This window comes from Rhinatrema bivittatum, chromosome 6, assembly GCF_901001135.1.
Source record: "Rhinatrema bivittatum chromosome 6, aRhiBiv1.1, whole genome shotgun sequence".
NCBI classification, from domain to species: Eukaryota; Metazoa; Chordata; class Amphibia; order Gymnophiona; family Rhinatrematidae; genus Rhinatrema; species Rhinatrema bivittatum.
Window position 1 is genome coordinate 60,764,414 of NC_042620.1, and position 26,776 is coordinate 60,791,189.

Below are 26,776 nucleotides of genomic sequence, written 5' to 3' on the forward strand. Positions count from 1 at the left end.
CCATGTTGCTTCAGAAATGACCTCAGTCCTCCATGGATTTCCTCTGGCTTCTCCCTGCCTAGGGCTTTATACTGATTTGGTTGCTGCCCTTTGCCCAGCATATAGCCTTGGGGTGTCCTTCCACTCTGGTTGACTGTTTTGTACCTCTCATGATGCTTTGGCGTCTTCATGCCACTCTTTCAGTTGCTTTGACCCTCCAACATTGCCTTAGGGAGTTGTGTGACTCTTCTTTTGTGCTTTGTTTTCTCTTCATGCTATCTTGAGCTATTCATGCCACACTTGGTGCAGCTTTTCACATCTTGTACAGCCTTGGGGGGTTCATGCCACTGTTGATGGTGCCCTTTGCCCCACTTTTGCAGCCTTGGGGTGATCTGGCCAGTCTTGCTGATGTTTTCTTCCTCTGATGGATTCTTGAAGAACTCCTGTCATTGCTGGCACCGGTTAGCCCCATTGTGGGTCCTTACATTCTTCATGCCACTTTTGATGCCACCTTGGCATAGTCTTGTTTTGTTGGCACGCCTTCACCCTTCTGATGATGTCTATCTACCAGTTTCATTAGAAATGATTAGAAGATTCCAATTTGGTAGCCCAGTTAGGTTTCATTGCTTCCCCTATTGACTATAATGGGAAACAAATGAATGAAAATAAATGAACAAATGATGTATTTTTTTTTTAAACTAATTAAATGAATGGAGCTTCCCTATGAAACCAATCAATGAACCAGAATTAAAATAGTTCCTTTGCACATCCCTACTTCACAGTGCCGAGTGTAATTCTATTGTTATTAGTGTTCACAAAGACAGTAACTTTCAAACTGGTAGTGTTACGCGCCCCGCCCACGGCCATCCCACGCACTGGCGTGCTCACCTTCATAGTTCCACAGTGGGTCCCGGGATGACCTCCCTCGCGGTAGTTGCCAGTCCTGCCAGGCCCCAGCGTCCCGTGGCGGTGGTCGCCGGGCCTTCCACTGCGTGCCAGGCCTCATGCTGAGGCTCGACGTCCTCTGCCATGTTAACCACGCTCCTATGCGCACGCGTGTGGACCGCCCGGACTCAAGTAGGGCCAAGGGCGTGTCTTAGCTCCGCGTCGCGCCCTGATTGATCCCTCAATATAAGGAAGTCCCTGTCTATGCTTCCTTGCCTTGGCAATCGGGTCAGTTTGTTCTAAGATTGCCTCTGCATTTGTTCCTGCTCTTGCCTGTTCCTAGTCTTGTTCCAGGATCCTTCTGTTCCAGTTCTGTTCCTGACTTGTTTCTGCATCCTAGTTCCTGCATCCTGCTTGTTCCTGTGTTCATCTGTCTGTCTACCCAGGTAGTACCTCGGACTGTCTTACCGGTACTGACCTCAGCTTGCCCCTGACCTGCCTGTCTGCCTGCCGCCTGCCTCAAAGACCTTAGCTTGCTCCTGACCTGCCTGCTGCCTGCCTCAAGACCTCAGCCTGCCTTTGACCTCATCTGACCTCCGGTACCTGACCCCTGCTTTACTGACCATTCTTCGGACTGACCTCTGGATCTTGACCTTTGCCTGCCTGACCCTGTCTCCAGATTCTGGCTCTGTTCCTCGCCTTGTCATTACCAACTCTGTTCTGGTTCTCCTTGTTCCCACCAGTCTCCAACTTCGAACCTGATCACATTCCCCCTGTGTCCATGGGCATGCCGGACTTCCATTCTCTCAGGAGGCCCTGCAGGGCCCACTTAAGTCCAAGTGGCCCAGGTCCCTATGGGCTCCTCCCGGGGGGACCTCGGGCTTCCAGTGGTGAAGATCTTCACAGCCTCTGTCTCCTCCAGTGCTCCGCCCCCTGTGGGCAGTTACCTCTTGTTCCCTTTCAGGAGGCGTTCCTTCACTGTCCCAGGACAAGGGTCCACCCCTGAGCGCAACAGGTAGGCAGGCAAACATTTGTGCATGTGCATTGGTCTGTGCCCAGGGACATGTTCATTTTATAACACGTATGTGTTATATGTGCACGTGCTATAAAATAGCCTGGCCATGTGCACATGTGCACCTAATTTTAAGTAGGTGTGTGTATAGGTGCACAGATCCCACTTCTACCACGTAAGCTAGGGGATTTTAAAATGGGCACTTGCCCACGCCATTCCCAGTTTACCAGTTCATCCACTATTTCACCCAGTTAACACTAGGACTTCCAATCCCCCTGTTTTAGAGGCTACACTCCCCCTCAGTTACCCGAGACCCTTTAAACCCCTCAGAAATGACTCAATGTATTTATTTTATAACTTACAAGTCATCCATAGCAGAAGTAAAGTTTTGTGGTGTGGCAGGGGACCTCAGTATGCACTGGGATGCATACGTTTTTACATGTACATCTCTTGGCCAGGTCCCGAAATGCCCAGGCCCCACCCCACCTAGACTATGCCCATTCCCTGCTCCTTTATGGAAACGTTTGTGATGTGCATGCAGTGGTATTTCCACGCGATTCTGGGTGCTTTTCAAATTATGGTCGACACGCGCATGCCCGACGTCTTCATGCATCCCCTAATTGATGCACACACCGGGCTTTTAAAATTCACTTTAAAGGACTAGCTTGATAAGTGATACATTTAAAAATGATGAAAAAAACAACAATGAATCTACTGCAAATGAGTAAAGGAAAGAAATATTCCAAAGTATCAAAATTGTTATCTGCTTTTAAAGAATTCCAGTAGTTAGAAAATAGACTCATTTCCTTTTTACAGGTTCCTGTATACCTTCTGCTTTCTGCTATGGAAATCAAGGATAGGCTTCCACTTCTGCCTAGATTAAAATAGTTCTTCCGGGTACACTTAAGTAGGAGAGGAAGAGTTTGTTTACTCAACAGTAGTAAATCCATTTATGCACAGGTCTAGGGTTCATCTAAGCAGTCACAAGGCAATCAAGTGTCTTGCAAAACATTTCTGTTATTTTAATGCCTTTTCTGTAGTAGAGGGACAAAGTGGGAATAACTAACATCAGACTCTGAATATAGATACATTTTCACAATCCCAGGCAGGATCATAACTATACATAGATTTCTCTTATCTGGTTAAAATCAAAAAGGTAAAAAAAGAAAAAAATCTCATCATCCATGACAAGATGCAAAAGAATGTTTCCATAAACTTTGCAAAATAAGCACAGTAAACTTAATAATCCATAAAATAAGACTATCCCCCTGGACAAATAAAAAGGAGAATAATATACTGGTAGCAGCTGGAAAGCATTTAATGGCAAAATATATTATAGATGTTTGATTCTATTTATATACTAAAACCTTGTAAATGAAAAATAGATCTCCTGGTGAAAGAATATTTTACCTTTCAATGTCTTATGCTGCAAAACAGTTTTTTCAACTTGTAGTTGCAGTGAGGTTGATATTCAAAGGCTTTGACTGGGTGACGACCTTTGGAGTTACCTAGACCAAAACCAAGATTTGAAAATTCCCCTTTGGATGTCAGATAAACTTTGCCCGGGTAACCATTATCTGCACAATATTTAGTCAAATAAAAAGAGGCATCGATAGAGGCATTCTGGGAGCATGGTTAAATTTTAGCTGGGGAGCATTGATACTCAGTACTAGTCAGATAAAGTTAGCGAGGAAAATGTGGTCATAAAAATACTTGTTCCAAACTGACCCAGATAACTTTATCCAGATAACTTTATCCAGGTATATTAAGCAGAACACTTATCTGGTCTCAATATCTGGATAAATTTATCTGAGTAACTCCCGCTCATCATCCCTCTGAATATTAACCTCAGTATAGTTAAAAGAAATAAGTGCTACTGAATGCTTAACCAAGCAAATAATCAGAAGGTTTGTTTGGTTAAGTCTGGGATTTAACTGGTCAAACCAAGCTTACCCAGAATAAAGGCCCTCACTCCATTTCCAAAGTAGACCACTTTGTGTCTACTCATCTTTTCCTCACATTGAGGATCTATGTTTTGTTATACTCTCGCCCCTCAATTCGAGGAAACACATTTTGTTATTCTGTCCTTTCTTAGCTACCTCTTACCCCCTCTCCCAGTTTTGACTCCCCTGTTAAAATGTAATTTCTAAGCTTAACCAGTTTTACTGTAAACCGGCATGATGTCCATAACTAATGCCGGTATATAAAAATGTTTAAATAAATAAATGGGGGATTGAACATCCTGCAGCAGACAGGACCACCAATTTATCTTGCTGTTTATTCCCTTAAGTTAGCAAGAGAAATCAGGGACATTCCCAAAGAATGCCTATATTCAGCGTTCATTTTTTGGCTAAATAGAAGGAATGTTGTAGAACAGTCCTAAAGTTATTCAGACAAATGACAAAAAAACAAACAAAAAAGAACAACAAGGAGCTAAGAAGCAACCCCTGCCCAATCCTGAAACTCACAAGTACAAGAGCTGGAGAGCAGCACCCACCTCTCCCCCAGTCCCAAAACCCAAAATAAATTATATGCCAAAAAAAATAAATAAGTAAATTACACTGGGCTGTGCCCTCTTGTATCCCAAACCCACATCCTCACCCAGGACTCCCAGAAGTACAGAAATGCAGGCTGGGAAGAGTTCAATTTCTTCATTCCTTCCACTCACTTTGGAAGTACTTAGAGCTCTGACTGCTCTAGGCACATATGTATTCACTTATTCACTTCACTGATTAGTGATAGGCCCTTCACTGACAGTTGAAGGGCCAATCTCCATTGAGAATTCAGTTCTGAATGGGGATTGGCTCTTCACTGTCAGATGACAGTGCAAGAATTTTTACCCACCCCACCCGCGGTCGTCCCACTCTCGGGACCACTCACTTTCGGGGTCGCACAGCGGGTCCCGGTCCTGTCTCCCTCACGGCCCTTGCAAGTCTAGCTGGGCCCTGGCGTCCCGCGGCAGTCACGCACCGAGCCTCACGCCAGGCCTCGGCGTCTCAACAGCTAGCCACGCACCTAGGCGCACGCGTGTACCAGCCGCCCTGATGTAGGTTCAAGGGCGGGGCCTAGTTCACGGCGCGCCCTGATTGAACTCATGTTATAAGGAAGTTCCTGGCCTCACTTCCTTGCCTTGGCAATTGGGTCAGTTTGTTCCTGAGATTGCCCTTGCTCATGTTCCTACTTCTTTGTTCCTAGTCTCGTTCCAGGATCCTTCTGTTCCAGTTCCATTCCTGCTTGTTACTGCTTCCTTGCCTGCTTGTTCCTGTGTTCATTGTTCGTCTCCCTGGTCTTACCTCAGACTGACTTTCTGGTAAAGACCTCAGCTTGTTCCTGACCTGCCTGCCTGCCTGCCACCTGCCAAAGACCTCAGCTTGTTCCTGACCTGCCTGCCTGCCTGCCGCCTGCCAAAGACTTCAGCTTGTTCCTGACCTGCCTGCCTGCCTGCTTGCCGTCTGACCTTGCTTGATTCTGGCTCTGTCCCTAGCCTTGTCCTCACCAACTCTATTCTGGTTCACTCTCTTCCAACCTGTTTCCAGCTTCAAACCCAATAGCTCTCTCCCAGTGTCTGTGGGCACACCGGACTCTGACTCTCCCAAGAGACCGTGTGAGGCCCACCTAAGTCCAAGCAGCCTGGGTCCCTACGGGCTCCTCCCGGGGGGACCTCGGGCTTCCAGTGGTAAAGCTGTACACTGCCTCTGTCTCCTTCCATACTCCGCCCCCTGTGGTCAGTCCCTGTCCTGCCACAGGACAGGGGTCCACCCCCGAGCTCAACAGAATTAGCACTAATGTAGTGCAACAATATTTATCAAACTGAATAAAGAAATAAAATGTATACATGATTTTGAAAAATGTCCCAGTAATGGGAATATATTGACCTACTGTCATTTCCCTGGAGTTGGGAGGTGATCAAAGACAGCATAAATAAGGAACCAGATTGACTGGGGAGGATTGGCATACTGATTTGATGACAAGGATGTTGGGCCTGTAGTAGCTTTTGGTGCCAGTGAACTCAGGCATGAATTTTATTATCATGGTTAAGTCAGTGTTGGAACAGGGCATTGAGAGGCTTAGGAGGATCTCGGGACGTACTACCATGATAATGGTCAGACATGCTATACCGAAGCAGGAGCTTTTGGGAAATTTTCCAAGTTAATCAACAGGAAGGCAGAGTCTAGGTATACTGTATTTGGCTGATCCTGTGTAGGGGTGAGCTGAGATAGTCAGTTGGTAGGTGTGAAGGTAATTTTGGTTCCTTTGTGGAGTGGGGATGGTTCACCTGGCTGTAAGAATGATTCTTGATTTCCTTTTTTTCGTGTGGAATATCAGTGTGGTCTGGAATGGAGCTGTATATTCTTTCCTAAGCAGTGGAAGGTTCGCTAGTTTGAAGTGTGGCTCACCTGATGGTTTCAGGACTGGTGATAGCTGTTTTTTTCTTTTGCTCACAGGTCAGACTATTAGTAGCCAGATGGTGAAGGGATGGGGGAGAAGTCTTGGGATGTTTCAGGATGTGGGTTTTCCTCTTTCCTCCAAGTTTGTGATGTCAATCAACCCAAGTTAAACATGGAGCTTCAGGATGCCCCCAGGACTTCATGTCAGGAAGACGAAGAAGAATGTCAGGTCATGGATATGGTCAGAACAGTGGCAGGTGGCAATAGACAGACCTTTGTTTAATGAATTCCTGCATGAGTAACTACTGTTATTCCTACATGAGTGCACTGTTAGCCAGCATTTGGACGCGTGTTTTGGACACCCTAGCTTTACCCCTTATTCAGTAAGGGGTAACAGCGCATCCAAAACGCACGTCCAAACCCCCTGAACCTAATAGTGCCCGCAACATGCAAATGCATGTTGATGGCCCTTTTAGGTATTCCCACTCGATTCAGTATGTAAAATGTGAGCCAAGCCACACATTTTACTTTCAGAAATTAGCGCCTACCCAAAGGTAGGTGCTTTCTCCGGGCACCCTCCGACTTAATATCATGGTGATATTGTTGGAGGTCCCGAAAGTTTAAAAAATAAAAAATAATTAAAAAAACATTTTAAAATGGGCCCACGGCTGGCGGGTCAAAAACCGGACGCTCAATTTTTTTTTTTATTTAATTTTTATTGACCTTTTCCATATTTTACAGGATAAAGTATACAGAGAAGAACATTACTTTCATACAATTCAAATTTCACAAGAATAACTAATATTGTACTTCTCTTACATATCCTCCATTCATATTGCAAGGAAATTAGAGGCTTTGCAGAACTCATTAAACAGAGCAGTTAAACAAAACATTTGCAATGACCCAGGAAAATAATGATTGTCAGCACTTCATCTAACTACTAACTTATCCCAATTACTAAAGAGTCCTTTAAGAGTGCGAGTCCAGGTATGCTCTTAATTGTTCTGGGAAATTAAAAATATATCTAGAATTCTGATAGGTGATAAGACATCGACAGGGATATCTAAGAATAAACTTTGCCCCTCTTTCCACCATTTCTGTTCTCATGGAAATAAATTTCCTCCTATGTAGCTGCGTGGAACGGGCTATGTCTGGAAAGCTTTTAATAGTTTGACCATAGAAATTCTGATTTTGCCGGCGTCCGGTTTCCGAACCCGTGGCTGTCAGCGGGCTCGAGAACCGACGCCGGCAAAATTGAGCGGCGGCTGTCAAACCCGCTGACAGCCGCCGCTTCCGTCAAAAAAGAGGCGCTAGGGACACACTTAGTGTCCCTAGCGCCTCTTTTACCGCTGGGCCTAATTTAAATAAATTAAAATACTGTATCACACCCACAGGAGAGTGGCCTGTGCGCGCGCCGGAAGAGCGGGCACTTGCCCGCTCTCCCGTGATTTTACTGTATCGGCCCGCAAGTTAGACCAAAGGTTATTAATTCAGTCCATGGGAAACACTCAACCAATCAGGCGTCAGGCAGTGACTATGATTGAGATAGATTTAAAAACAATGAAAGCAGTGCATGCAAATCTATTTCAGTGATTAGGTAATTTAAGAATTAACTGCTAATACTCTTGTACAGTTACAAAACTATCTCAAGTTTTTAAGATGGTTTGCTTATGCAGTATATTTCATTTTTTGGATAAACATTAACTATGGATTTTGCAGATCTTGGTATTTTATCAGAATGAGCTATTTTATCTCCATTAAGCCTCAAGTGCAATGGGTCTTACTGATCTACTTGGGCTGTTACCCTGTACCATTTCCAAGGACATAGAATATAAAGAAATCCCTTGGGGGCTGGAACAAAATTACTTTTGCTTGTTTGTAACTAGAGTACAGAAGGATTTATAAGCATGAAAACTGTTATATTAGTAAAATAATTAGCTGCTTTGTGCTTATATTGATGAAATGCAGTGGCAAAAATATTTGAATCATTCCCATCATCAATCAGGTCCTTGGGCTCTAGGGGCTTGATTAATCCAAAATCAAGACTTAGAAAATTTCTGGCAGAAAGCTATTCAGCGACATTAGTCTCAGCAGCAGCCAAAACAACCACAGATATTACACAATTGCCCTAACAGCAGCAGTGACCATAGATATATGGATTGGTTCTTTCACATTCCACCCAAAAAATTGACACCCCCCCCCCCCCCCCTCAGTCTACCAGATAGCACTAGGGAATGTAACATGACTTGTTTACATTGTCAGTCATCTAATTAAAAGTTATACTCTTGTAATTCTTCTAGTGTGTTGCCTTAGCTCCTATTTGAACTATTTTGTGCTAGGATATTATGTACTGCAGAAATCTGAGTTGAAATGTTCTGAATTAGAAATGCTTCTCTCCAGATGAATGTCCAAAAATGTATTAAAAATGATAAAGCATATGTTTTTGTGCTATTATTTATAACATTTTAAAAGCTACGCATAAAGGCAGTAAAAAATATATATACAAACATTGAGCATTTTGAGATCCATATTTAGTAAGCTGACAAGTGAACACGTTATCCTGCTAAAGTTAGCTGGCTAACGTGTCCCAGATATTCAGCGGGATAAATCTTGCACTGAATATATTCACCTAAGGTTATCCAGCTACATGTAGTTAGATAATTTAATAACTCAACGGGCTATATTTGAATATAACCGGCCAGATAACTTGCTACCTAATCAGTAGCACTGTAAAGGGGGAAAAATGCAATCTGAGACCATGGCCTGATTCCCACCTCCCTTCCCCAATATGTCTTACCTGGCCCTGCTGGGCTGAGCAACATACACCCCCTTAGACCCATACTAAAGACTTAAAAAACAAAATCTGGGGTCCCAGATTCCCCCCCCCCCCACACCCTCTCCTTCCTTCCACCCTGTTCTACCCAGCCATAAGCTGAAGAAGACGTACCCCCCATCCTCATACCCTAGCCCCGAAAACCCTGGGCAGCGTCGGGGTATCTTTTACTTGCTCCAGTGCTTCTAAAAAAAGAAGTGCTGAAAGTGTAAGCCACCTTCTGTTTATACTTCTAGCACTGCTAGACCAGCACTAAGAGATGCTTCCAGTGCATCTCTTAGCAGAGCAGTGCTGCAAACCCTGTGAGCAGTTAAGAGACACCTCACTCCCGGCAGGGGTTTTCTGGGTCTGGTGGGCTGGGGGGGGGGGGGGGGGGGAAGGCTACAAGTTCTTCAGGTTGTGGATGAGGAGGGAGGGCTATGGGGTGAGAGGGAGGATTAAAACTAAAACAGGATAGGAGAAAATGGGAGGGCTGATCTGTGACCCCTGAAATGGTGGTGATTTGGGGGGTGGGGTTGCTCGGCTCGGTCGAGTCATTTACGACACGTTGGGGAGGGGGGTGGGAATTGGGCTGTGGCTCCGAAAGGCACATTTTTCCTTTTATGGTATCATTTACCCGGATATCTTTTAAAGATATCTGGTTAATGGCAGGTTTTCTGACCATACAAGGCTGCTGTTAAGCAGATCTAACGTTATCTGGCTAATATATCCCGTTACAATGGAAAATCAGCTAAGTTAACCAGGTAACTTTACGCACCCCAGAATGCCCCTGGAATGCCTCTTTTTATCTGACTGGATTTTACCAGGATAATGATTTATCGGGCTAAAATCTAGCTGGATTAATGGCTCAATATTCAAATACTTGCAATTTAGCCACATAATTTGTGAGTTAACTAGCTAAATGGCTTTGAATATGGATCTCCTAAAGTTCCTTGCATGTGTTTCTGTCTTGTGCTGCTGTGTGTGCTGGTGCAGTTTTTAGTCTCTTTTTTAGGTTGTATTTGACTGTTGCATTCAAGGGAAAGACACATACTAAATAATAGTGTTAGTGAAGTAAGTTTGTGTAGTTATCATTGCTGCTACCATTCCTATTTTTGCCTGTTTATTTATTTATTTAGATTTTTATATTCCACTTTTCGGCAGTTCAAAGTGTACATCAAAGTGGATTACATTCAAGTACTGTAGGTGGGGTATTGTGATTCTTTGCTATTCTGTCAATTCTACCTTTCTTGTACAACTCTATCTACAGCGGGCCCCGCAGAATGGAACTCCCTACCACCAGAACTAAGGCAAGAGCAATGCCCGAACACTTTGAAAAAGAGACTCAAAACCTGGTTATTCGAGCAAGCATTCAATTAACGCCAAGCAATTACTCCTACCTTACTTTACAATCCGTCAGACTACCCACTAGTCTCAACCTGATTACATATTAGAGTAACACTCCATCTCTTTTTCCTCATCACAAATAAATGATCCTTAGTCCGTAAAATTTATTAACCTTATTTCTCACCCAGAGCTATAGCCAATCGCTCAAAAGACTCACAATATAACTATGATTTTATAAGCTATGGTTTTTACCCTGTTCACTCTTATCCAAGTTCATTTCCCCTGTTTTAATGTATTTGCATTCTTACATGCCTGTTATTGTTATAATGTAAACCGAAATGATATGTAACTTTGCTACATGAATTGCGGTATATAAAAATGTTAAGTAAATAAATAACTGTTTCTGTGTTTCTTTTCCTTATTTTGGCTTTCTGTTCTTTAACTAATTTAGTGGATTGTACAAAATCTATGCAATTGCCTCTTTTAGTCTAGCTCTGGCAGTCCATGATATACTCCAGTGGATGCAAACGTACATGTATGTACAGATGTATCCACTGGCTTGTAATTGAGGACTCTTTCACATATTCTATAAGAAGTATATGTTCTTTCTAGCTTGAATGTTCATGTATTCTGCACTGGTTTTTTACACGTTCATTGTTGCATAATATGATGGTTTTCCAACTGGAGAAGCTATTATAAATAAAGATAAGAGATGCCACTAAACCATTACTAAATGCTGCCAAAGATCTATCTCATACATACAAAAAGGGGATCCCCCCAAAATAAAATTACTCTCTGGGATAGGAAAATATCTTCAGTACCAGAATGTAATCTGTTTTGAAGTAGAATATAAATCAAACAAAAAGTAAATAAATAAATAAATAAATAGATAAATAAATGCATAAATATAATTATGTTTGTGATAGGAGGAAGAACAAAGATAGCATTGTGTGACTCAGAAGTGAAGGGTAGGAATATGTAAAGGCTCACTAGGAAAAAGCAAACTTTATTATCAAAAACTTCTGTTTGGTGTTCATTGTAGAAAAGTGAGAAGCAGGTCCACATAAATAGATTGGAAGTGAAGTAAAGCTCAATCAGTTTTCAGAAAAAATGTGTTTGTGAGGAGCTAACTAACTAAATAACATAGGCCTGGATTTATCAAAATGCACTAAATATCGCATGTGATAGGAAAAGGGGCGTGTTTTATGGTAATAGGCAGTTTGTTGCAAAGTGCACTATCCTTCAAAAAGGAGCTAGAGCAACTTTTAAATAGATCATGGGGGAAAGCCAGAAAGTTGTTCAGCAGCACATGGTTCAGAGAAAGGTATCTTGAAGGACACTAATCTATCCAGTCCCCAAGTTGGGAACTTTATCCTTCACTTTGGGGTGATACAGATCCAGGTTCAGTCCAGATGGGAAGGAAGAGTAATCTTCTGAGGCCCTCTGGTGTATCTATACACTCTTTCCTCTTAATTCTCACTTTGAAGGTAGAAGAACTTTAACAGGTGCGAAACAGTTCAGAGAAGGAGCAATGAAGGCAGTAACAGCAGCAAGGGTAGAAAAATCAAGAAACAAACACATTCAGGAGTACAAGAATGATTTCCAAATACGTTTGTACTGCAGCATAATTAAAATAATCCAAGCCACAATACCAGAAATAAAGAACTACATCAAAAATATAATATAAATGAAGATGATTGTAAATGTGTCCATCTTAGGTGTTACCTTCATTCTGAATTCTCTTGCACCATTATCCATTGAGAAAAACTGTTCCCCTTGCAATGTGGGAAAACTGGAATGGGGTTCCAGCATAAAGTCAATCAACAAATAGAAGAAAATTCCCAAGCATAAAAACTGCAGGATAACTTTCCTCACAAACAAAAACATCCAACTTCAATTGGTCCAAATTTTAATTTTTCTTCAATGGGTTTAGCCCTTTGAGTCCTTGTATCAAACAAGTATAAAAGATCTTCTTACCCTTACTTCTTTAGTTCACTCAGCAATCAGATCCTTGCTTCAAATCCTCACTCTTGTCCCAAATCCTCAGGGATACCTGAGGCATGCCCTTCCCTTCAAACTGATCAAGTCAAAACCCCCAAAATCATTTAATCCAAACTCTTTCAGTAGCAAAAATGATGAGCATAAGCCCACCCAAAGGTACTCAGCGCTCTTCTTTCTGAGACCCTATGGAAAGTCCCAAATCTTCTCTCTCCTCTTAGATCTTGGAAGGATCCAAAGCTTCTCCCAGAAGTATTTGAAATCCTGGGGAGAATATCAAAATACTAACTCCTTTGCTTGGAAATCCTAGGGGGATCTCTAGCTGCTTTCTGGTGGTTCCTTCAGCTGTGCCTAACCCTTTGAGGTTCTGAGCATGCTCCTGAGCAATATACACCCCAGGAGGCGTTATCACTTAGGGAGGAATCAAAATTACAAAACTCCTCCTATAGCTACTGAATATTCAAATTACAAGGGCAATACTCCCCCCAGCTATCAAAAGAAAAATAATGAAGTCAGGATGATGGTACAATTATTTTTCTTAAACAAAAAGTACGTTGATGAATTTAATGTATTATATCATTCATTATCCCTACATGTGACAGGGGTTGCCCAATGGCACCGGTAGCCCCTGGCACATGGCAGGGGCAAAGGACAGTCGGTGCAATATTGACTAAAATTAATTTGGCTAAACAGGTGGATAAAGTATTGTCAAAAGCCAGAAAGATGTTTGGGTGCATAGGGAGAGGAATGGTCAGCAGAAAAAGGGAGGTAATGTTGCTGAGATCTCATTTGGAATACTGTATACAATTCTGGAGACCGCACCTTCATAAGAACATAAGAACATAAGAAATGCCATACTGGGTCAGACCAAGGGTCCATCAAGCCCAGCATCCTGTTTCGACATTGGCCAATCCAGGCCATAAGAACCTGGCAAGTACCCAAAAACTAAGTCTATTCCATGTTATCATTGCTAATGGCAGTGGCTATTCTCTAAGTGAACTTAATATCAGGTAATGGACTTCTCCTCCAAGAACTTATCCAATCCTTTTTTAAACACAGCTATACTAACTGCACTAACCACATCCTCTGGCAACAAATTCCAGAGTTTAATTGTGCGTTGAGTAAAAAAGAACTTTTCTCCGATTAGTTTTAAATGTGCCCCATGCTTACTTCATGGAATGCCCCCTAGTCTTTCTACTATTCGAAAGAGTAAATAACCGATTCACATCTACCCTTCAAAATAATATAAACTTTTTTGGAGTAGACCCAGAGGGTGGTTATTAAAATTATCAGTTGTCTTTGTTCTAAATCATATGGGGACAGACAAAAAGATCTAAACATATATACCCATGAAGAAAGGTGAGATGGGGAGATATGATGGAAACATTTTAGCATCCCCAAGGTTTCCATGCACAGGGGGCTCTAGAACGAGGGGTTATGCAATGAGGGTGAAATTGAGTAGACTAAGGAATAATGCAATGAAACATTTTTTAACAATGAAGATGTTACTGCGATGTCATTCAGAGTGCAAGTATCAGAGAAGAATAATTGCTATTATTATAATTATTATGTAGGGACCGTCATACCACTGTCATACCACCCCATGGATACTGGGACAAATTTTTGTGTCTTCCAGTTTTTTCACTGCTCAGGATACACTTTAATCATTGGTCCAATATATAAACAGTTTTTGATTTTTGTATTTTTTAGACTTTTTAATGTTTAATAAAAAACGAGATACTTCCCCTTCTGGCAAAACCTGACATTCGTATCTTGGGATCTTCAAGCAGCTTTTTGCACTGTATTTAAACCATATGCTAGAATCACTATTAGTAAATCCAAGATACAAATTCCTTTTGCCGATTGAGGATTACATTGGCAGCCCCTGAGGCAGTTAATGTGAAAAGTGGTATCATGTAGAGCTTTCCCAGATGGAGAAGTATCTCATTTTTTATTAAACATTAAAAAGTCTAAAAAATATAAAAAGCAAAAACATTTTATATATTGGACCAATGATTAAAGTGTTCCCTGAGCGGTGAAAAAACTGGAAGACACAAAAATGTGTCCCAGTATCCGTGGGGTGGTATGATGGTCCCTACATATTAATTACAATAGCAGTTATTCTTCTCTGATACTTGCACTCTGAATGAAATTGCAGTAACATCTTCATTGTTAAACTATTTGATTTCATCTGCATATTATTAACTATTTTTAGGAAATATTTTTTTACAGAAAGTGTACTGGATGCATGAAACAGATTCTCTGCAGCAGTGGTGAAGACAAGGAAAGTATCTGAATTCAAGAAAGCAAGAGATAAACACAGAGGATTTCTGATTGAGTGGTAGAGATTGTAAAGCTGAATAGTTAGTGTAAATGGGCAGACTAGTTAGGCTGTAATGATCTTTTTCTGACATGTTTCTATAAATATATAATACAATATACTGTATTACATGAATATATAGCATGCAGCCTAGTGAAAGGGGCACATACAGGGATATATATTATACACATACTGTATCATGGAGATATATAGCATGCAGCCTAAAGACTGAGAAATATACAGAAATATATTGTACCACATAGCTATAGAAACGTAGAGCATGACAGTAGTTTATGTTAAACATGTTCGATGTAAAGCGCCGCCACAGGCACTAGTTTCATGTTACGCTGTGAACCGATGTGATATCATTGATGAATGTCGGTATATAAAACTTCTAAATAAATAAAATAAATAAATAAATAGTTAAAGGCAATATGGCCCTATCCAAGTCTACCTATCCATACCTCCAACGTATCTTTACAATCCCTTCTTCTCTCTCAAGATCAACTGTTTATCCTTGTTTTATTCAATTCAGATACTGTACCTGACTCCACAAACCTCTATTGGGTGCCCGTTCCATGTATCCACAGGGGCATTGTTACTGGCTCTGTTTGTTCCAAAAGACTGGGGGATACTCCACTTGGAGCTCCTTGAGTGTATGTATGTGAGGAGCTGCTCCCCTTGGGGCTCTGGCAAACACTCTCACATGCACACACATTCTCTTATAACTCACATATGCTCTCCCTCTCTCTCATACTCACATATACTTTCTTACTTTATCTCTCACACTGGGCCTCTTCTGCTCTTCAGCCACAGGCAGGATATGCTCCACTAAGAGCCTCTTCCAGTCTTTGAGCTGTCCTCAGTCTGCCAGATTCACATGATGTTTACCCATCAATGATGATGTCAGGCAGACAGATCAAGAACTGCATTGGCAGTTTAGAGATAAGGAAGCTCAGAGTACAGGTATGAGACTGCAAAACATGTGGTGATAGGCTGGTTCTGTCCTGTGAGTTGTATTTGCCTACAGTTTTTATTCCTTCCTTTCTGTAGAAACAAACCTGCCTCCTGGAAGTATTTAAATGTCTCTTTCATATTTACTCTTTCTCTTTCTTTTCTCCAGGGTATACATATCTAGATCTTGAGTAGCTATCCTCTTGATGGACTTCATCTGGTTTATATCCTTTTGAAAATGTGGTTGCCAGAAATCTACACAGTGTTCCAAATAACATTTCACCAGGGACCTATAAAGGGGTAATATCATCTCCTTTTTTTCTGCTGCCATTTCTCTCTCTATGTAACCAAGCATCTTTCTGGATTTTGCCTTCCCTTATCTACTGGTTTGGCCACCTTAAGATCATCAGATATAATCACACACTAATCCTATTCTTTTTTTGTAGATATAACTTCATTCCCTATACTGTTCTGCCTCCTTGAATTTTTACAAGCCAAATACATGACCCTGCACTTTTTAGTAATAAATCTTATCTGACAAACTCTAGACCATTGCTCAAGCTTCACTAGATCCCTCCTCATCCCTTTGCACATCTTCCAGGGTCTATTGCAGGTTTTGGTATCATCCACAAAATGGCAAACCTTCGCCAATTCTGCAATATCACTAACGATAATGTTGAACAGAACTGGACTAAGGACTGAAGCATGCAACATACCACTTGTAACCTCTCTTTCTTCAGAGTGATCTCCATTTACTACTTTGCTGCCTCCCACTCAGTTTCTAACCCAGTCAATTTAAGGCCTATAGCTAGGATGCTCAGTTTGTTTATAAGTCATCTATGCAGAACCATGTCTAAGGTTTACTAACATCCAAATGTACTATATTTAGCACTCTATCTTTAGGATGCTTTCTGAAAACTAATGGATCTGAGACCCCAAGATTTTACAAAAATAAATTTATATTTCACAATGTCCATATTATTCAACATGGATTACAGTTAAAACATTCATAATAAAACATAATTAATAGTAAAATATAACATATCATTTATATGTAGACAGTTTGCTTACAGCAGCACATGCAGAGTGCCTGATTAGGTGATGCAAAGCACCAGGTGACACTTTCAGACATAAAGACTGCACACCAACCCCATGAAAGGACTGATGATGTCACATAAATTTGTTCTACCAAGAATTCTAGGAGAATATTATATACAAGACCCTGTTCTGTTTTACAAATACATTCAACTTGGGCCTAGTCCCCAGGCATTTAATTTTCAATGCATTTAGTAATTTTAAGTCATGTAATTTCTTTTAACATACTCAGCACAAATCAAAACTGATAGATAAGCAAAACTGTCATGAAACTGCTAGACTTACATTGAAGGACACAAGAAATATAATGTTTTGCCCTATTCCAATTATTGATCACAAATTCATAAAATACACCAGAAATGAAACCCTGGGCAGAGAAATCCTTTTCCCCTTGTGATCAATAATTCACTGAAGATAATGGCATATCCTTCATGAACTGGAAGCTACAACCCTTAACAGAAGGCAAGGTATATCACATGGATATGTGGTGCACAGCCTAAAGTTAGAGACACGTGCACAAAAGATGTTATACTAGACCACCTGAATATACAGCCTGCAGCCTAAATACTAAAGCACAAACATTATACTGTATGATATATTTTCCTGTATGTGTCCCAGTCTCTAAAGTATTTAAAAGAGCAGTTATATGTTTACTCTGCATTGTTAGATTCAGCAATTGCATCCGTTGTTTTAGAACAGAGGATTTTTTTGAAAATAGCTTACACACAGCGCTGCATAGCTGCATATAAATAAAACTCACATCCCATCTGTTTTTGAAACCAGAACTTTATGTAAAATGGGATCAGTCTTATAAGACAGCATTCTTTCCACTACTGCTTGCTCATAGAAGTTTTCAGGTTCCTTAATTCATTTTCTGTGTTTTCTAAACAGGATGAAGGATTAGATGTTTCCTCTTCTACAATAACGAATCCTCAGGAGCATTTAGCATGATGTCTAAGTAACCTCCTAGGAACTTTAAAGTCTCAAAAGAGAAATCATAAAAAAAAAAAAAAGAAACCCTTCCATTATTTATACAATAGATCTTTCTATTGAAGACTTAGAGGAGGAATATGAGGGAAATAGTTTTGTGTCCTTGGTGTACATTGGGAAATTGTTATGAGTGGAAAGATATTTTTTTCTGAAATGGACAAGTAAGGCTGGCTGTCTATAAATTAATAGAGAGCCATAATTGTAGCTGTAAATGGTATATGTGTGCTGCAACAGCCTTTTCCACTACATTATGAATTAGCCATGGTTTAGGGATTAGGGATTGAGGTACAGAAAACATATCTGAATAAATCTTACTGTACTTACTTTGGTTCTTAAATAAAGAACATGACAAAATATGTCTATCTATCTATCTATATGCCAGAACAAATAAAAACACTGGGGCAGATTTTAAGAGCCCTGCTCGCCTAAATCCGCCTAAATCCGGGCGGATTTAGGCGGGCAGGGCCCTGCGCGCCGGTGCGCCTATTTTACATAGGCCTACCGGCGCACGCAGAGCCCCGGGACTCGCGTAAGTCCCGGGGTTTTCAGAGGGGGGCGTGTCGGGGGCGTGTTGGGGGCGGGCCCGATCCGCGTGGCATTTTCGGGGCGTGCCGGGAGCATTTCGGGGGCGGGCCCGGGGGCGTGGTTACGGCCCCGGGGCGGTCCGGGGGCGTGGACGCGCCCTCTGGACCCGCCCCCAGGTCGCATCCCGGCGCGCTAGTGGCCCGCTGGCGCGAGGGGATTTACGTCTCCCTCTGGGAGGCATAAATCCCCCGACAAAGGTAAGCGGGGGTTTAGACAGGGCCGGGTGGGTGGGTTAGGTAGGGGAAGGGAGGGGAAGGTGAGGGGAGGGCAAAGAAAGTTCCCTCCGAGGCCGCTCCGATTTCGGAGCGGCCTCGGAGGGAACGGAGGTAGGCTGCGCGGCTCGGCACGCGCCGGCTATACGGAATCGATAGCCTTGCGTGCGCCGATCCCGGATTTTAGCGGCTACGCGCGTATCTACTAAAATCCAGCGTACTTTTGTTGGCGCATGATGCGCCAACAAAGTACGCCAAATCGCGCTATTTGAAAATCTACCCCACTGTTGAACACTAAAGCTTTCAAGAAAGCCATGAAAACATGGCTATTGAAGTAGGAATGTGAAAATGTGTCCCACATTTTATATGTGGGAAAGCACTGAAATCAGCAAAATGATTTAGAGTGACTCAGATGTACATGCAACAGCTGTTGTTATGTAATCTTCTTTCTTCATGTTATTTGTGTTTGTTTTGTAAACATGATTTTTAATTATGCATGTGATTTCTGTAAACTGCTACAACCTTTTTGGAACAGGCTGAATAGAAACTCCATTTAAATAAATAAATAGATAGATGTTTTCCTATTTTTTCATTAATATTGACTATTTTTATGCTGATTAGAAAATTTATAATTATGATTAAATATTTTAATTGATGCTATATTGGAATCAAATGCATTGATTCTAAGCTATCTGGAGCAGTGATGTTATGAAGAATAGTATGCCTACTATACTATATCTAAGGTTTAGGTTTAAGGTTTAAGGTTTAAGGTTTATTATTGTTTATATACCGTTGTCTCAGCAAGCCTCACAGCGGTTTACAATATAAATAAATAAAACAGTAAGGAAATTACAATTTGATCATAAAAGATATAAACAGCTATATCTAAAAGAGGGAAATTACAAAACTCATAGCTGTTTAAAATATAAAATATGAATAAAAACTATAAGACTAATAAGAAACTATATTATAAGAAACAATAAAACTATATACATTGTAGCCTTTCTTGCGAATTAATAAAGCGGCCTGCACTTAATTTTCACATTAGCGAAAATCTATATCTATCTGTCTGCAATATATATATATATATATGCTGGGTGTTGCAATAACCTTTTCCTCTCCCCCTTGTGACCCCACTGATTATCTCACTATTATAATTGTTACGCTCAGGCTTGGGACCCTTGGCTGACGGGGAGGATGGTATACCTTTCGGACGATCCGTAGGTTCTCTCGTCGAGAGGCGAGGCAGAGCAGAAGACAGTACGAGCTGACCTTTGGCACTGGAGACTGAGATGGCAGTGGAGACTGATGAAGGGATGAGATGAGGAGTAGTGTATTCACCCTTGGAAGTCTGTGGTCCCCCCAGGAGGAGCCCGTAGGGACCCAGACCGCTGGGACTTAGGCAGACCTTTGAGAGGTCAGGTGTCGGTGCAAGGACTGACTAGAGCTTCGCCCTGGAAGCCCGCGGTCCCCCCAGGAGGAAGCCCGTAGGGATCCGGGCCGCTGGGACATAGGTGGGCCCTTGGAGATGGTGGTCTTGAAGGAGTCCTAGGTCAAGTGCCAGAGGGTCGATGCTCACCAGTCCAAAGTCATGTACCAGAGAATCACCGCTTGCCAATCCGAAAGTCAAGAACCAGAAAATCACCATAAGCCAATCCAAAGTCAGGAACTAGGAACACCAAGACGAAACAGGAACCAGAGTCCAATCACAGGGAACTCACCGAAGCAAGCAGACTAGACAGCATTGGAGGATGTTGCCAAGTCGAGGAATGAGCAGAGGAAGCCTTTCTTTATACTCCTCTGCTCAGGCTGATTAGACACAGGTGCAGCTGGTTTAAAGGGATCAGGTCCCTTTAAGTCTAGGAAGGGGGCGTGGCCTCATGCCTAAAGATGGTGGCGGCCATCTTGGATTTTCTTCGCGGGGGGAAACGATGCAGGACGCCGCGAGGGAGGAGCAGGGGTGGCTCCTCCTGTGGCAGTCGGCATGGGGAACCCGTGCCGGAGCGAGGGCCTTGCGTCGGGGTCCTCCCCTGGGATTCCTGCGGTGGGTCGCCATCGCGGGTGAGGTAGGGGGTCTGTGGCTGTGACTCCCATGGCCACGGAGCACAACAATAATTTTTGTACCATTTGTAGGCCATTCAATTTGGAATTTAACAATACCTTACAGGTACTTAAATTTATTATTTATGATCGGAATGTACATTAGCAAACAAGTGTATTGCATTGCGGAAGCATGTGATACTGGAGTAACTTTTATTACAAAAAAGTAGATTGTCAACAAATTAGGTCGAAGAGAAAGCCGAATTCAGAGGACATGGGGCAAGACTGCTCACAAGCATTTTACGGAATTTGGTGATCAACTGCTAAAATTGTCTCAAGAAATCCAAAAAATAATTGAAAATTCCAGCAACAAGGAGAAAAATAAGTTGTTACCCTCCTCATTTTAAAGCTATTTTGTAAACTAACAGTGAGTGCATCAACTATTAAATATATGTTGTTTAATTCCATTTTGAATGCTGATTAAAATGGTATATTGCATGTTTCTATGAATTTTTCTGGTTCCTCCTGCAATGGGGGAGACATAGGTTATACACCTTATATATATATATATTGAAGATTCCATCTGCATCATTAAAAATTCCTGGCTATTAGTCATTTTCATACTTTCATGCTTACAATATACAGCCAAGTGTCTTAGGCTAAGTATTAGTTCTGAGCACTCTAACAAGAATTTTAAATAATGATGTTAGTCATATGCCTTCAGTAATAGTAACTTGTTCTTTCTGATTGCAGTGTGCAATATTGGTGCTACATCATTTATTAAATCAAGTATTATCAGCAAAACATTCTGATTGATATGTACAGCTGGCTGTCTCTGTTTCCCTGTGATTGATTTGCTCTATCAAATCAATAGGTACTTTTAATCAAACTTGAGCTACTCAATCTCATGTAAACGTTATGTATTCACACAGAAATCAAAGCAAAAGAGTTAAGAGGCAAGAGTTTGCCAGGGTCAAATGGGAAGGCTGAACTGCTTTGTAATTCTGGATGTGAAATGGGGATGAGGATATTAGAACAGACTGAGTAATGAGACAAAGCCAGAGGAGAATTTAACCTGGAGTAAGTTGCATTTAGGAGTAGAAAGAATAAATGGCTAGCAGTAGATTGAATATATCAATAAAGGGCACAGTATATAGAATAACTATAACAAGTAATGTAATATAAAATGAAAATGCATCCACTCATATGTTTCAGTGTAGTTGTTTTTATATAATGCTGGACTTATATAGAAAAATATATTTTCTTTATTTAATTTATACTATTATTACTACTACAACTACTTATCCTTTCTATAGCGCTAAACAACATATACAAATGATACACAAAAAAGACAGTCCCTGCTCAATAGAGCTTACAATCTAAAAAGACAAACATACAGGACAAGAGACTTTCATAAACTAAGACAATGGTTAAAAGAGTAAAGAAAAGAAAAGGGATCTAACTGGAAATGTAAGGAATTTCATCTACACCTTGATCTAGACAGCTAATTGTACTACTATGCTAACTTTAGTTTGCTAAATGATGAGCTGGCCATGATGGAGTTAGGTCAGTTGGGATAAATTTAGGTGGCTAGAGCTGATTTTCCATTCTAGTCACCTAATTTAGTCCTGGATTTTCCTATGTCGCACAGCTTAGTGAATCCCGTGGTAACAGGGGGCAGGCCTGTGAAAGCCGACAGTGATCGCACGACTGCGGTGCTATTGCTGCCGGCTTCGCACCCAGTAGCATCACCGTGAAAAGTGGTGCTATTGGGAACGCTACTAGCGGCGATAACGGGTCTTACCTTATCACTGCCAGTGAAGTACCACTGTGTCCGCCTCCTCACTGCCCCGACTCCTCCCCTTCTGGCCCCAACTCCACCCCGACTCTGTCCCCGGCAACCTATCGCACGCGAAAAGGGACTTTTCGCGTGTGATGGGCTTACAAAATAACCCCCTTAGTTGGCCAAATCTAGATGCTGCTATAGAAGGCCTCAGTCTGGCCAGCCAGATCTAAGGAACCCTCTCCTACAAAATCCAAAATAAAAAAAAGATGTTAATTCCCTTCCATCCCAATTCCCAAAGAAGTAAGTCCCTAAGCTCCAATCTCCTTCCTTCCCTCTTGACACCCACAGAAATAAAAAATAAACCATTTCCAGCAAGTCCCAATTTCTCTTTCTCTTGATACTCAATGTAAGAACAAAAAAAGTGCCCCAAAGACCAATCCATCTCTTGATATTCAATTTAAAAATGTCTGTTACCCCCTATACCCTGATTCTCTTCAACAACACCCCCTCCCAATTCTCAATTTAAATAAAACTTTGTTCTCCCAAGCCCGATTCCCCTTCTGATACTTGATTCCAACTTCCCTCCTCCACCCACATTCCTCCAGCATCTGTACTTATGAGTCTAGAGGGAACCTCTACTCCAACAGGAGGGATGTGACAGCCTTCCCACAAACTTCAGGACTTACTGATGAATGTATATATTTCTTTGTTTGTCAGGAGGAATGGAAGGGATCAAGGAGGAAAAGGGATTAGAGCTTGACAAAATGCTTTAAAAAATGTCTTTGAGTATAGGGAGGGAGGGATGGGGATCAGGTAGGGATTTTATTGCTTTGGGTGTCAGGAGTGAGGCAGGGGAATCAGAATAGATTATCAAAGGATTTAGCTAGTTTGTGCTGACTTTCAGTACTAACCAGCTGTTTGCTTAATCTAGCTGGTCAAATTAACTGGCTACCTTTCCACACAGTGGGTCTTTGAAAATTGACCCCAGGGTATAAAATATGAAAAGGGTAATTTTCAAAGCCATATAACATCCTAGTAATCTGAATATTGCCCTCCCTCAATTGAGCTAAAATAATGGTTCACATTTTCTGCATCACATTCTTTCTTTCTTTCTTTCTTTATTTAAGGCTTTTCTTTACCAACATTCATCAGAGACATCATGCGGGTTTACAATGCAAACAGGGAGAAGTAGAAAGAGAAATCAGTTACAAAAAAATATGGATCTACAGAATGGAAGAAGTGAGCATGCAAAGGATAGAGGGAGAGTGCTAGAAGCATAGAGAGGCAGGGATAGATGCATATGTAGGAAATCATAAATAACTAACAACTAAGGGGTGCATTTATCAAAATGCGGTACGTACCGCATGCGATAGCAAAAGGGGCGTGGTGTATGCTAACGGACCGCATTGCAAATGGCGAAGGTACTCACCGCATGGTCCCGGCTGCTATCGCAGAGCCTAACGCATCTGAAAGAGGTGTTGTTAAAATTGGCGTTATGGCTCTGCGATACCTCTTCGCAGGCAGGCTAACCCAGCCCACTCTCCGCCCAGGTTTTGAATTTGCATCCCCTCCTCCGCCCCTACTCCTCCCAGTTTTTTGCATTTGCATCGCACCATACGATATGGTGCGATCGCATGCGGTAAACACATTTTCGCATGCGTTAAAGGTCTATCGCATGCGAAAACGGGGCTTTTTCGCATGCGATAAGCCCTTAACGCATGTGAAAACGCCTTACCACATTTTGATAAATGACCACCCCTAAGACAGCATTTTACAACAGCAGTAGCATTATAACAGTATAATCAATATAACAATATAATAGTAGATAACTATTTACAAGTCATGTGTCAACGTCTTGATTGGCATAAGGGAGAAGCAGGTGAAAAGTTAGCTAGGGTGTTCAAACATTATGTTGAAATAGATTGTAATGGGCAGGAAAATATCAAGGGTGTACAAGTGAGGTTGTGTAGAGATGATCCAAAGGAAATTGAGATGCGTGGGGTTAAGGGTAGGCTTCTGTGAATAACCATATTTTGAGGTTTGTTTGTTTTTTATTTTGTGCGCATTGCTCCAGTCTGAGTTTGAGTTACATGGAGTTCCAGACATAGGGACCAGCAATGGATATGGCCTGTTCTTTGGTTGACTTGAGGTGCAAAGGTTTCAGAGAAGGGTATGAAGGGTACCTTTATATAATGATCTGGTAGGTCTATTGGAAGTGGATCGTATCTTTCAACCAGTGGAGTGTTTTATGTATGATGGTGAGTGTTTTATATGTTATGCGGTGGTAGATGGAGAGCCAATGCAGATCTTTGAGGATCGGGGTGATATGGTCAAATTTGCATGAGTTGGTGAGTATTCTGGTAGTGGCATTCTGAAGAAGTTGAAGGGGTTTAATCGTGGCTAGTTTCAATAATCTATTTTGGAAAGGATGATGGCTTGTAGTACTGTTCGGAAGTCGTAAGATGGAGTAGATGTCTGAGTTTTTTTTTAGTATTGAGTTTAAAGTAACAATCTTTCATGGTCCGCGCTGATTAGTTTTTGGAGGTTGAGGTGATGATCGATGGTGATGCCTAAATCTCGTGCATGTTGTGAAAAGAGATATTTTGTGGGGGAGTATTAATGTTGTGATGAGGCAGTGCAAAGATGAGTAGTTTGTTTTGGAGGAGTTTAGGGCAAGGTTAAGGTGGGTGAGGAGGCTATTTATAGATAAAAGTGCATTTTTCCATCTTTAAAGGGTGGAGGTAAGGGAGTTGGTAATGGGGATGAGTATCTGAATGTCATCGGCATATAGGAAGTGGGGTAGGTCAAGATCGGAGAGGAGCTGGCAGAGGGGAAGTAGGTATATATTAAAGAGGGTCGAGGACAGTGAGGAACCTTGGGGTATGCCTCGGTGGAGATGGATGGGTTTGGATTTGTAGTCATCTATTTTAACTTTATACAGTCTATTGGTAAGGTATGAGTTGAACCATTGGAGGGGGTAGTCAGAGATGCCAATTTCTTGAGGCATGTTAGGAGTATGCTGTGGTTTACTCTGTCGAAGGCCGCAGAGATGTTAAGTAGTGCCAGCAGGTATGAGTGACCTTTATCAAAGCCTTGTAGAATGGTGTCAGTGAGGGAGAGCAGGAGAGTTTCTGTGCTGAGTAGTTTAGGGAAACATGAACTGAGAAGGAAGAGGATGTTATGAGTTTTCAAGGTGGTCGGAGAGCTGTGTGTTTACTACTTTTTCGAGTATTTTGGATAGAAAAGGGAGGTTGGAGATGGGTCGGAAGTTGGAGGGGGTCATTAGGGTCAAGATTGGGTTTCTTAAGTGGGGGTTTGACCAAGGCTTGCTTAAGGAGGTCAGGTATAATTCCCGAGGATAGTGAACTGTTTAAGATGTCAGCAATAGGTTTTGCAATGGTATTGGGTATGGATAGTAAAGCTTTGGTGGGTATAGTGTCCGAGGGGTGTCAGGCTCATTTCATTTTTTTGAGTATCCTTTCTATTTCAGTGGAGGAGGTCAGTTCAAAATTGTTAAGAGAAGTTTGTGCAGGCACCTCTCCTTTCTATGAACCTTCAAAAGCTTTTTCAAAGATGCATGATTTCAACTTCTCATGAAAGTCAATTTAATTTGTGTCATCCCAGGTACCACCAATAGAGCTTATTGTGAAGACTGAAGTAGTTGTGAAAGAACATAGTTTACCAACAAGTTGGCCAGTCTTACCAATCATATGCAGCGCCTTACATCACTCTCTTGCTCAACTGGTAGCCCATGGAACTTAAAAAGAAGAGGTTTAGTGTGATCCAACATCTTCTGATTTAATAACAATCTTGCAGCAGAGTTTTGGCAAGATCTGCAACAGTTTAAAATCCTGTTTAAGTAACCCTTGATGTACTAATTGCAGTCATCCAACCTACTTGTTTCAGTAAAATGAATAATAGTTGCCAAATCCAACATTTTTATAAAAGGATAGATCCAGCAAATCAAACAGGAATTACTAAATGTATGACATACCACAGAACCTATTTGATCTCACATTGACAAATACAAATCTAAAAGAATACCCACATTGCTTACCAATGACTTAAGTCATACACTACATCTTGAACATTAAGACAAATGTTTCAACTCTCGACCCTGACTACTAATCTATAACAGTTCTGATTGTTCTGGATTCAATTTTAATTTGTCCAAATTTAACCAAGATGCTACTGCTGCCAAACACTTGTTCAGATTAGTCATTGTCTTCACTTATTTCCCTCAATCATTACTCACAATTGTACATCATCTTCATATAGATGATAGTCAATTTCACATTTCTCTATAATTTAAATGAGAGGTGAAAGCACTGATCCCTGTGGTACCTCCCATTCCACCTCTGGAAGATCTACTC

General features: G+C 41.5%; 1 protein-coding gene across 1 annotated transcript in view; it reads right to left on the bottom strand.

Moving 5' to 3' along the window:
- The window catches only part of LRP1B (LDL receptor related protein 1B), a 3,516,099-nt gene that overhangs the window by 3,002,319 nt on the left and 487,004 nt on the right, over nt 1-26,776 (bottom strand).